The sequence below is a fragment of the Cupressus sempervirens genome, chromosome 4 (assembly GCF_028749045.1).
Source record: "Cupressus sempervirens isolate cs-2001-9-10 chromosome 4, ASM2874904v1, whole genome shotgun sequence".
In the NCBI taxonomy this organism is placed as follows: Eukaryota; Viridiplantae; Streptophyta; class Pinopsida; order Cupressales; family Cupressaceae; genus Cupressus; species Cupressus sempervirens.
The window spans coordinates 892,676,398-892,686,645 of record NC_143121.1 but is presented as its reverse complement, the minus strand read 5'-3'; positions in this window follow the sequence as shown (position 1 = coordinate 892,686,645).

Below are 10,248 nucleotides of genomic sequence, written 5' to 3'. Positions count from 1 at the left end.
AGTTTTCAAGTGATAGCTAGACCATAGAAATTATGCACAAGCCAAGTGTACCTAACAATAACCATTCATTGTAAGTATTTAGAGATGATGCTCATATAAATGATTTTTTGCAAAGTATGGATAAATTCACTACCAATTACTTCAAAGGATCACAATCAAAGTGTGATGAGTTCTACCCTGACAACACCAATAAGGAAACATAAGATTTTTTGTAACTCAAAGGTAATGTCATACCCAAAGGGTTGGTGGAACTTGAAAAAAAAATTAACAAGAGAGATTTCTTTACGACTCAAATTGTTGCTTCCAATGATGTTAAGAAGAGTGATTGTGAAGAGGTCAACATTGGTGATGAAAAAAATCCAAAGGTGGTGAATTTTAGAGCCTATAGTAATTAAGGGGAAAGCACATGTTTCACCAAGATGCTAAAAGAATACATCAATTTTTTTACATGGTCTCATGAGGATCTAAAATTTTTTATAGAAGGGAATTTTAAGCATCATACACCTCTGAAACTAAGGACTTCACCTTTTAGGTACACATTAAGAACTTATAATCCAAAGGTATATGTTTCCATCTTTAGGGAGATTGATAAAATGCTTAAAGCTTGTATTATATTCCTAATACAACATTCTACTTAGGTGGATAACATTGTGCCCATGAGGAAGAAGAGTGGAGAGAAGAATTTGTGTGGACTTAAAAAATCTTAACCAAGCAAGTTTAAAAGATAACTTTTCCTTACCCATGATGGACCAAATACTTCGAATAGTTACAGGTTCAAAGATGATGTCTTTTCTTGATGGTTTCTTTGGATACAACCATATAGGGTTTTCTGAGGAAGATCAATACAAGATGACATTCACAATTCCATGAGGTACCTTTTCTTATCAAAGACTGATAAATGTTAGTGCAACTTTTCAATGTGCGATGAATTCAACTTTTGGGAATTTATGGAATGAAACCATTACCATATATCTTGATGATATGATTGTCTTTTCTAGGAGATGAAATAAACATTTAAAGGAGTTGAGAGAAGTGGTACAAAGATGTAGAGAACATGGAATCTCATTGAATCCTAACAAGTCTATTATTTTTTGTCACTGAGGGGAAATTGATGGGTTATATAGTTTCAAAACAAGGAATCATAATCGATCCAAAAAGGGTAAAAGCAATATAATAGTTATGCCTTCCAGTGAACTCCAACAACATCAGATCTTTCTTTGGTCAAATAAATTTTCTTAGGAAATTGTCCTTGATTTTGTTGGAATAATGAGGCCAATGACCAACCTTTTGAGTGAAAAATAGAGCTTTAAGTTTAAGTACTTTGAAGCTATTAAAGAAGCCATAGCCAAAGCACCTATCCTAATCCACCTTGATTTCAAGTGAGATTTTTAATTGTACTACTATGCAACCAAATACACTATGTATGGTATTCTTCTTTAGAAGAATGAGAAGGATGAAGAAATTCCAATCTCCTTCATGAGTGTCCCCCTTAAGAAGAACAAGTTTCATTATTCTCCCACTGAAAAGAAAGCTTTCTCCATTGTTAAACCTGTGAAGTAATTTCACTATTACATCCTCCATTCACACTTAGTAGTTTATGTCCCTATTAAGTCCACTAAATGCATCCTTACACATCAATATATGGCTATAAACAATATAGCAAATGGGTAGCTAAAGTGCAGGAGTTTGACCTTTATATGAAAGCTACCAATTTGGTTAGAGGTCAAGGACTTTGTAAGATAATGGAAGAAAATTGAGAAGAAGAACCCTATCCTGTTTGTTTGTTTGTAGGTTTGAAAGATGAATGGTTTCTAGATATCACATACATTTTGACTTATGGACATTGCCTAGAGAACCTGAAAGGGAAAGATCAAAGAAGCTTGTAGCTGAGATCAACTAGGTTTGTGATCGTTGATGATGTTTTATAAGAGGGGATTAGATGGAATTTTCCTTAGGCATGTTGATGCAAACCAATAAGAAAGGTTACTTCAAGTGTTCTACAATGAAGCATGTAGTGGAAATTTTTCTTCCACGGTGATTGCTTTCAAAATATTGAGGAATGGTTATTACTGGCTAGGTATATTCAAGTCTTCTTATAAATGGGAAAAAAATTGTAAAAATAAAAAATTTCACTGGTAGACCTCATTTAGCTACTCTCCCTTTGAAATCAATAGTCATAGAAGAATCATTCCAACAGTGGGGTTTGGATTTTATCAGGCCCGTTAACCCAAATTCAAGTACTGGTCATACTCATATATTTACTGCCATAGATTATTTTACCAAATGGGTGGAGGCAATACCAATAAAAGAAACTACACCACAAGTGGTATGCAAATTCCTAACTAAGAACATCTTGACTCATTTTGGAGTTCCCATCGAGATAGTTGTTGTGTTTTTCACAATGCATGCCCCATTTCTTGTAGAAAATGGGGACCCCCTAGTATTTTAAACTTTCCTAGACTCCTAGTCTGGGGTCTAAGTTATTTTTAGGGTTCTACATAAAGCTAGAAATTGAGAATTTTAGATGAAAGTTTGATTTATGGTAGGAGCACACTAGTGCACCTAGCGCAGTGTGCTAGTGCGCTCAATCCACTAGTGCAGAGCACTTACCTTTGGAAAAGTGACTTGCTCACATACAAAGGTGCACACCCCCAAAGGGGGCACTCCATCCTAGGCCTATAAAAGCTTAGGACCCCTCCCTTCATTGTTCTTCATTTTCTCCTCCTAGCCATTAGCAAGTGCACCTCTACACCTTTTGAGGTGTGCCATCTTCTTTCTTCCTGTATACATATCAAAATGCCAAGTTAGAAGGTTTGCACTTGCAAACCTATCCAAGGTGCACAAGTGTGCACTTTTTACTTACAAATTTAAAAACCTAAAAAATTCACCTAAGTGTAAGGTGCACATATGCACACCTTACAAAACATCAACTAAGAATAAGAAGGGTGCACACATGCGCACCCCACAAGGTGCGTAGGTGTGCACTCTTAGTTTCTTAATAGTTCTTAGCTCCTTTAGTGCATAAGCGCACCTAGCATGCTCTCAAGATGCACACGGTATGCTAAACTATATGTAAGGGCATAAAGTAGGGTTTTTATGTGTTTTTACTAATTTTTAGCATTCTGGGTTTGATTCTTTAGTAACTAGGGTTTGTTTAGGGTTTAATTTTCAACTTTTCAAACTAATGTGTTTCTATTTTGACCAGATAAAATAGCTTCCTCCTCGTCCTCACTTGCAACAAAGATTGCTCCAAAACCAATTGCCTTTAAGTTTCAAGGTGTACAAATGAAATCACGCTTCCAAGATGCACATTTAGAGGTTCGGGACACTAAATTAGGTCATATTGATTACAATGCATTCTTGGTACTTTGTAACAAACTAAATGAGAGGTTCCCAATGGTCTTAGTACTTATTTGATTAGGGTTAGTTAATGTGGCCTCACATCCTACATCAATGCAGTCTTTAGAACTTTTTATGGCCTTAGAGAATTATGTGATAGAGGAGAGAGTGGTGAAGAGCATAATAGGGGAGATCATCCTAGATCTAAGGCTGAAGAATATCGAGAAAGTTTTCCATCTCCTAGGCCAATATGTAAGATTGACTTATCATCGAGCAAAAAGGTGGTACAAGAATAATGAACATAAAGCTATAGAGATTATTCAATCATCATATTTGAATGATAGGACACCTGTGGAATAAAGAGCTAGAAAAATTGATATGACTAGAGGATACATGAAAGATGATATTGGATAATCCATTGTGCTTTTGAGCAAGATTATGAGTCTACTGATAGCTGGGCACTTGAACATCTGGATGGTACATTTCATCGAGACCATCAAAACAACTAAAATACCAATTGATTAGGCCATAAATCTTAGTGAGAATTTAGATGAACAACTAGTGACAATCAAAGTATATCTAAGGTTTTATATGACATCTTATTTGGTATATTTGTTAGTAGCAAGGACCATGGATTATCCAAGATTGTTTAAGAGGGGAAGCATGCAAGATGCTAATGCATGGCCTTGTGTGGCATGCCCCCAACTAGTAAAGAAAAATCTCTTAGATCAGAGAAAAGAATACAAAACAGTGAATGGTGCTTTCATTTTTATAGTCATCTAGTTTATTGAGGGGTATTATGCAAAAAGGATATTAGTAGAGATAGTAGCAAGGATTATAGAAATAGGCACCTAATACATCTAGTTTAAGATATTCACCTACTTAAGGGTAACAAACACAACTATGAATCTAAAGAAACTCTTGAGATATCCATCAGATAGGCTCATTTTACTAGAGATTGCAAGACAAATCTCATCTGCATATGATAGAGAGAGGAAATAGCATAAGATGAGCTGGTTATGGCCCATCACCATAGATCCATTTGGAGTCAAGTAGAAGTAGGATATCATTACTTTTGATTCAGAATGGGATCAATATCCCTTGGGGGACTATAACTCCCCTCATCCATGTTTTGACAATATTGGCATAGTTTAATAATTGGCAGGAAATCAATTTGAACATGAAGATTCCATAGAGGATCATTGGATGAATGCAATAGATGACTACAATATCTAGATAAGGGATTATTATAGGATTACTCTTTATTTGGTAGGAGGTGTCTTAAAAATAAAGGTCCCATTGATTTTTTTTCAACAAGTCACTTCAAATATCTTAGATCCCCTATATAATCGAGATGAGATATGCGATCAACTGATCATGAACACAAACATTGATAGAGAAGAAAATGCAAATATCAATTATAGGTCAAGGCATATCATCTAGTTGACCAAGGAATGGATTAAGAAGCGATTCCAATTGGACCCAGTTCCTCAAGCAGTAGTCTTCCAAGCCATAACCCACTTAGTGAAGGGAAGAGGGGCAAAATTTACAATACCAACGTTCCTTGCTTAGTCCCCAATTAGGCTAGAAATGGTATATAAAAATGATAGGGAAGTTGGATAATTCAAGGCAGAGAAGGGAAAGAATAAAAGAAAAAGAAATTCTCCTTAGCAAGTTGAGCCCAAAGTTGAAGGAACTCAAGCTTAGGAGGCAACTCAAGCACCTAAAAACCAAGAGCCTGAAAATGTAGAAGCCACTCAAACTCAAGATAATTGATAAGTCCCATTGCTAAAACATGGATAAGGACCTAAAGAAGAAGCACACAAGGTGTCCCCACATGTTTAAGAGGAAGAAGCCTCTCCATCAACTCCTAAGAGAGCTAAGACTAAAACTCTAATTAAAAGGACTAGAAGATGAAAAGTGCAAAGAAAGATTATTATCATTCCTTTAGTCCCAAAAACCATTCCTAAAGAGGATTAAGAAGATGAAGAGGATAACCTTCCCTTGAGCTAGAGGACTCATTTTTCTAGGGCTACTAAGGTAGAATGGAAAAAGGAGTTCTACTATAACACTGCCATCTATTTCGACACAACCTATTCAAGTTACAACTTTATAGGATGAACAACAAAAATTGGTTGATGAACAAGAGTGTTAAGGGATTGATATCTTTAACATGTTAGATTTTTACTTCATTCCTATGGGTATTAAAATTGTAGGTGACAAGCTAAGGGATACACCAACAAATCAACCTTTGGAAGAAGATTGGATTCAATTGCCTCCTTTTCCATAAGGACCTTTAGGTGCCCGACCATCACCAAGTCAATATTTATCTTTATTGGATAAACATTAAGCCACTCCTCTCCCTCCTATTAATGAAGATCAAGTACAAGTTGTGTAGGAATAAGAGCCACAACAAAGACCTGCTGATGAAGTATTAGAAGAGGGGAAAATATATGAAGAATCACAACAAACTTCTCAAGATACAGAAGTGAGGACTATGGACTCAATAGACATAGGGATGCCTGATGTAGATCTCTCATAGAAAGAGAAGACTTTGGAGAGGAGTGATAAAGGAAAGGGTCTAGTAGTACAAAACCCCTCTTCAACTAAGTATATGTCTCTGATGGGAACTACTCCAAGCTAGTTGGAGAGGGAGGTGATGGTTAGGCAGAAAAAGAAACTTTATTGTAGTGTAGATGAGGGAACAAAAGAATTAGTTGAGGTGCTCAAGAAACCTAAACCACCTATGGGTGATGTGAGAACATTGGGCTTCATTATGAAGGACCAAAATTAGGACTTTTTGGCTCATATTTCCATCCCTCCTCTACATACAGATATTGAAGATTTGACCTTGAAAGATTATCAGATTAAATATTTCTTTGCTAGGAAAGCCTATTGTGGACACTGCTAAAGTTTTGGTCATCACATGAATTAAAGAAGTGTTTAGACATTAGAACAAGATGAGTCTAAATTGGTGAGGTTCTAGAAACAAAATGAGCTTCTAAGAGGCTATTTGCATGGAGTGGTTGGTCCTTTGGACCCTAATCATCCTGAGGTGACTCTAAGTATGACACTTGATAGGAAGGAAAAGGTAGGTGTACAACTGGACCTATTTTTGAAGGCATGTCAACAATAATGAGAATATTTTGAGGAAAAAGGTGAGTAGATAATATAGGGAAACCTTAAACTATTGTACCATATGCAAAATAATGTAGATAAACTAGTTCCTATACAGAACTAGGATTTTGGATTGATGGATGAGGTACATACCTAGGGTAATGACCTTCAAGCATTAGAGTCAATAAAGGGTTAGAGGTATCGTATGCTTATGGATGTATATATAGGGGAAGAATTGGATAAGATAGATGATTCAATCATGAAGATTTTTGCTAGTAATAAAGTAATAGAGATATTACATGTGGATATTCATAAGCTCAAGGATCAAACCCAAGAGTAGAATTTGGAAGCTGAGAGGTATTACAACAATGCTTGCCTTGACATTTTTGAAGATGAGTCAAGGGATAAACTCATGTCCATGCAAGTAGTTTTTGAATAGTTTTAGAAGATTTTTGAAGAGCTTTTACTGATGAAGACATCATACAAGAATTTAAAGATAGAGGAGGCGTTTCTAGAATTGGATGTAAAATTGGAAGACTTTTCAGAGACTCACATAGAAGTGAGAAACTACCAACAAATAGTAAAGAATAAGTATGATGCTTTGGATTTTTTGGATGCAACTCAAGTGATGGATATCATAGAGAAATTCAAGAGCAAACATCTAGACATAGCTCTTGTATGAAGGGGAAGAAAACCCAGAAGGTAGAATTTTAGTTTTGACACTTCGAAATTTTTTGCATTTTTTGAATCTATCACTAAGGTGTGCAAGGTGTATAGGTGTTCAAGGTGTGCTACTCTAAAGGTAAGATACTCCAAAGGTGCATCATATATTTTCAAGAAGTTAGAGGTGTGCCAACAATTAATTGCTAGTTCCAAATTTATTGTTTTCCATGCACCAGAAACATATTCTGACAACAATTTAACTCTTAAAACATCTAGAGAAGATTGAGATTCTATTTTTGGCATCTCTAGAGAATCTTACATCATCTAAAAGCTTCCTTCTTATTTTCTCATCTTTTCATTATTTTTAAGTCATGTAAAGGCTCATGCACCCATTAATTAATATAAACAAGTTAATTAATATAAACAAGGGTGAAGTCCTACTTAGCACCATTTAGAGAGTCAACTTGTATATAATTAGATTGGTTTTATTAGTTTTAAGAATATATTTGCATGAAGGAATCTCTCACTCTCAACATAAATTTAGGAGATGATTGTCTATAAATTGAGGAATTAAATATGTATTCTAGGCCATTATTTTGATGCAATAATATATGCTATTGGTGCTCTCATTCTGAGTGCAGTTATTCTTGCCAAAGTGTGTTATATTTTGTGGATGTATGTTCATGGATTGTAATGGAGCCAATGGTTTTCTTGTGTTACTTTGATTGAGAGATCTTTTAATTCTTGTGTTTGCCACCTATTTACAAATTTTGCTAACATACTTAGTTGGAGAAGAGATCACCTACTGTTCATACATAGATTTTTGTCTTGCATGAGCACACATTTTGTGGCCTTGTGATCTAATGAGAAGTGAAATATCTTATGGTTACTAAATTCCCATCGATGATTTCATCAGTGCAATTAAGGAAGTGTTGCTCCTATTTTCATTGGTTACCTATCGGTCTTTTCAAAGGCTGAACTCACAGATGTGTTATTTTCGTGGCTTATGTCTATTAGGGATTTAATTTTTAAGCCATTTTCTTTAAACCTCTGATTACCTTATCTTTTTTATTTTCTTTTTCAAGCACTTGGCTAATTTAAGAATTCATATAGTTTCACTGTTAAATCGTATTCATCATAAATAAAAATAATACAAAAATATATTTCTTTTTGTGATTACTTTTTTGAGATAGAAAGCACATTAAACATCTTATTCAAAATTGGTTAGAACCAGCAAAGGCCTCCTTGTGAACACTCACATTAATTTTCTACTATGTGTAAGGAAACCTGCAAGAAATAATATAACTATTTCCACATAACCCATAATAAATCTGAAATAAATATGCAATTGAAATTCACATGCAATAGAATAGACAACATACCCACAAAGAATGTGACACAAGATATACATTGGGAAACCCTCATTGAGGGAAAAACCCAACCTCCAAAAGCATCCATCACTATGTATTATTCAACAAAAACACCATTACAATACAACCATGGAAGCCTTCAAAGCCATAGCCACCACTGAGAAAACTATATGAACAAGCATGAATCCACACATCCCATGCCATGCTTCCAACCTTTACAAATTCTCCCTTGGCTAACTTGTCAAGCCTTGTCCTGCTCATCTCTATCCTTTTTACCTTCTTTCTTGTCCCCTTCTCACACCAACAACTACCCTTGTGGCTACTTATATAGTAGCAAGTCCCATAAAACTACGAAGTGGTATTACATAAACCATGTGCTACCTAACCCACTAACCCAAAATTTAATATTGGAAATTTAATTGTTTTTCCCAATATTAAATAATTAGATGAAATATTATCACAATGTTACAATACAACTCATCAAGTATATCCCATGGGAATCTTTACATGTTGCACATCCATCTAGGTGCAACATTACATAATAAAATAAAACAATACAAAATAAAAATATTATGCAATGTGTGCAACACCCATTATCTCAACAATATCCCACTTGTATGCATTGTATATGGTCAATCATATAGCCACATAAATGAACAAGGGAACAATCCCTCCTAGCACATCCAACATTGTGGATCAAATTACACCATGTGCTCCATCTTGGTACCCACAACAAAATAAAAATATCCAGCATCTCAAACATGAATGATCTCACCTCCTATTATGCCACTACCACTAGACATACATAGAAGTCATCCAAAGAGAAATCCACCCAACCTATCACATTAGAAGATCATAAAATCTTGTACCAACTGAAATGTCAAGAACAAAAAAAATTGATCCAAAGGTAATTACATGTATCCATAGTTGCCAAATATATCCATAACTAAAATAGAAATCACAAAAAGTGCCAAACCCATCCAACTATCCATACCTCCAAAGCTATACCAAGTGAATCTCATAACATCAACATATCCAATCTATAACTTGCAATCACAAGCCTCAAGAGCAATATCTGCCACATATTTACCAAGAAGCTCCCACTACAAAAGATAATGTCAAATCTATAACCAATCCAGTCACAACATCTCAAAGAAGTGAATCCATGTAGTATCAAGGAAATCCACAACATATAAAATAATAAGCTACAACAAAAACTCTTATAATAATTCTTCAATGCTCTCCCATGTTGTCCACAACCAATAGAGGAAAGAGATAAAGGAATAACTATTCATCTCTCACATGACATAAATGAGCACAAACCAGTGATTACAATCTCTAACCAATCTCAAATCCAATGTAAGTGAAACCAAACATCTAGGAAAGATAACCAAGAGCAAAGAGAAACCATGCAAATCATAACCTGTATCATGTCCTTCTACACACACCTCTAGATGTAAAATATACAAGTATGATCTCCTCCATAAAACCCCAACCAAGAAACATCAACAACACCCAAACCAAACCATATAATGGATGTAAGCCTCTCACATGAAGATCAAACTCATAAACCATTCCTAATCCAAGGAATATGCCCAACATAAAAATGGTCAACCAACACAATAACACATGCAAATAGAGAGAACCAATGCTAAACCATCTCTCAAATGAATCCTCCATAACTAACTCATGTATTGTAGCTCAAGATCCATATCCATGAAAGACAAACATACATATAATGCACTTGAGAAAAAATTAT